We start from the raw sequence: 3,664 nt of genomic DNA on the forward strand, positions 1-3,664 counted from the left end.
TCTTCCTGGCCCTGCTGCACCTACCTGCCACCGCCGCCCGGTAGCGCTGCCACAGAGGCGGGAGAAGCTCCTGCCCCTGCAGCTGCACTCGCCAGCTGTGAACCTGGCTTCTGGCTGAGCAGCACTCCCTTTGTGGGAGTGCACTGATCACCATGGGCAGATCCCGCATTGAGCATCTGCCCCCTGGCGGTCAGTGTGTGTCATAGCAACCCGTCATTCAGGTCATTTGATCGTAATGGTCGCTTAGGCTTTTATATATATACACTAGAGGCCCAGTGCACAAAATTCGTGCATGGGGGGGGGGTCCCCTCAGCCCAGCCTGCACCCTTTCCAATCCAGGACCCCTCAGGGGATGTCAGACTGCCGGTTTAGACCCGATCCCAAGGATCAGGCCTAATCCGGCAGTCGGACATCCCTCTCACAATCCGGGACCACTGGCTCCTTAACTGCTCACCTGCCTGCCTGCCTGATCGCCCCTAACTTCACCCCCCCTGCCAGCCTAGTCACCCCCCAACTGCCTCCCCTGAAGGCCTGGTCTGCCCCAACTGTCCCCCTGCCAGCCTGGTCACCCCCCAACTACCACCCCCTGCCGGCCTGGTCACCCCAAACAGCCTGCTGTTCAGTCATTTGGTCGTCCCTCACTAACCCCCCTACCGGCCTTGTCACACCAAGCAGCCTGTGTTCGATCGTCCTCTGGTTGTTTAGGTCATGATGGCCCCTGGCTTTTTATACAGTATATTAGGATATATAGATTTAAAATGCCCCACATTTTTGGTGGCTTGTCCATCAAGACATAAGTACAGTGTATGTGTGTGTGTGCACCTGTGTACACACTTAGTTCTGGGCATGCTGTATTCTCCTATGGCTTTTGTATAGAAGTTTTGCTAAGTTTTTTTTTTTTGTTTTTTTTTCCTATTATAGGCCCAACCTCTCCTTTGGAACAGGCATTCAATAGACCCCATGAATATGCAGAACATTTTTCTTATATGGTGTGTTTTTTACCTTAATATTTTATTATTCCAGTGTAAAAAGCAGGACATTTATTGACTTTATAGAGAAGTTAAAACTATTATGGTTGATGAATGAATCAATCCTGAATGGGTTAGTGTGGCTGAGGGAACTATGAAATAGACTCGAGTAAATTCTCTTCTTTATTCACCATCTGTTTTACAGCCAGCACCAAACTTAGGGAAAAAATAAAAAAGAAAGTAAAATTGCAATAGTCAAAGAATCTCAAGAATGCTAAACTAAAAATCAAGAGACTAGAAGCCTAAAAGTTTCTTTCTTTCTTCTGAAACTTTAAGATTGAGCAAAAACCATGTGGCCCATCTGCTGCTTCTCCCCAAGGCAACTTTTCCCTTTTCTTCAGAGGGCATTTCTATATAGTGCCTCCAGGTACCAATAATATTTTTGAACTTTCAAAAATTAATTGAGATCTTACTTCTGGCAAATGGCATTGAACATTAAAGAGAACCTAGTAACAACACATTCTGCCATCTGCTTTTTTCTGAATCTGAAAGTTTTCATTCCTTACACATGAGCACTGCCCAGGCTCCAGGTAAACCTGGCACAAAGGAAGAAATGCATCTCTCTGCTCCTCCTGTTCATCAGACAGCTGCTCTTCCTTCACAGTGCCAGCCACAACCCTGAGACACCAAGGTGAAGGTTGGAGTGAACGGATTTGTCCGTATTGGGCACTTGATCACCAGTGCTGCTTTTAACTATGGCAAAGTGGATGTTGTTGCCATCAATGACTCCTTCATTGACCTCAATGACATGGTCTACATGTTCCAGTATGATTCTACCCATGGCAAGTTCAAGGGCACAGTCAAGGCTGAAAACAGGAAGCTGATCATCAATGGAAAGTCCATCTCCATCTTCCAGGAGCAAGATCCCACCAACATCAAATGGGGTGATGCTGGTACTGAGTATGTTGGGGAGCCCACTGGTGTCTTCACTACCATGGAGAAGGCTGGGGCTCACTTGAAGGGTAGAGCCAAGAGGGTCATCATCTCTGTCCCTTCTGCGGATGCCCCCATGTTTGTGATGGGTGTGAACCATGACAAGTATGACAACTCCTTCAAGATTGTCAGTAAAGCCTCCTGCACCACAAACTGCTTGGCCCCCCTGGCCAAGTCATCCATGACAACCTTGGCATCATGAAGGGACTCATGACCACAGTCGATGCCATCATGGCCACCCAGAAGACCGTAGATGGCCCCTCTGGGAAGCTGTGGTTTGATGGCCAAGGGGCTGCCCAGAACATCCTCCTTGCTTCGACTGGCACTGCCAAGCTATGGGCAAGGTCATTCTTGAGCTGAATGGGAAGCTCACTGGCATGGCCTTCCATGTCCCCATTGTGGGGGTTGTGGATCTCACCGGTCACCTGGAGAAAGCTGCCAGATATGATGACATCAAGAAGGTAGTGACACAGGCATCAGAGGGCCCCCTCAAGGGCATCCTGGGCTATACTGAGGACCAGGTTGTCTCCTGCGACTTTAACAGTGACACCCACTCCTGCACCTTCAATGCTGGGGCTGGCATCACCTTCAAAGACCACTTTGCCAAGCTCATTTCCTGGTATGACAATAAATTTGGCTGTAGCAACAGGGTGGTGGACCTTTAGGTCCACACAGCCTCCAAGGAGTAAGAGCCCCCTGGACCACCAGCTCCAGCGAGAGGAAGAGAGGTTCTCAGCTGCTAGAGAGCCCTTGCCCCAAATCAGCCCCCAACACACTGAAAATCTCCTGACCTCCACAGTTTCCATCCAGACCCCCTGAAGAAGGGGAGGGGCTTAGGGAGCCCTATCTTGTCATTCACCATTAATAAAGTCACCCCCCCCCCCAAAAAAAAAGGAACAAATGCCTCAGGTAAGCATGAATTCAATGTAAGCAAGCACAAAACAATTATATTTCCTAAGAATATGATAATGAAAAAGCAAAACAGTATAGACATATAGCTAAAGGGATTTGATCAGCAAATTAAACATATATTCACATTATGTTGACCTACATCAATACTACACAGGCTCTGAAAGTTTACATTTTCAGTCAGGTGACATTGCAAAAATGATAAATGTCTTTCTGTCTTCAAAGCCTTCTAAATATTACATTGAGATTCCAAAATTGTCTATCAGTTTTTCCAAAAACACTAATAGTAAGAAGGTAAAAGACCATTCCATAAGAATGACTTGGAAAAATTAGCATTCAGAAGACATAATTTTCTAAACAATTTATAATCATAGTAGTCCACTGACTGCTACTCTTCATTTTTTCTCATTCTTAGATTTTGAGTGACTAGAGAAGCTAAACTAAGACAAGGAAAAATGACAATTTAATTGCTTCACACAGGCCCAAGTTTAAAATTTTATTCCAGGTACCAAATTTCCTGGGTTTTATTCTGAATTGGATTGTTCATTTTTGCCACATTTAGCATTATAAGATAGAAACCCTGAAATAACTTTTCTGCTCTCATCTCCTAACCCTAGACCTTAAGAAAAATTATAGGAAATTAATAGAATCCTTGGGGCAGGAGAAAATTATATGATTTATTTAGTAGTAAATAAACATAACTTACAGAAGGATGCTTATATAAGAAGGTTTTTATCGTATAGTTTGAAATAGCAACAAATCTAAAATCTAAATACTCATTGGTGACACAATGA

At 45.1% G+C, this 3,664-nt stretch overlaps 1 pseudogene across 1 annotated transcript; it reads left to right on the top strand.

The window, feature by feature from the left end:
- Window positions 1–1,761: 1,761 nt before the first annotated feature.
- LOC307099927 (glyceraldehyde-3-phosphate dehydrogenase-like) lies at window positions 1,762–2,650 on the top strand (annotated as a pseudogene). The gene has a single exon. The product of its transcript is annotated as a glyceraldehyde-3-phosphate dehydrogenase-like (transcript).
- The last annotated feature ends 1,014 nt before the right edge of the window (window positions 2,651–3,664 follow it).

The sequence above is a fragment of the Cnephaeus nilssonii genome (genome assembly GCF_951640355.1).
Source record: "Cnephaeus nilssonii genome assembly, chromosome: 5".
NCBI lineage: Eukaryota > Metazoa > Chordata > Mammalia > Chiroptera > Vespertilionidae > Cnephaeus > Cnephaeus nilssonii.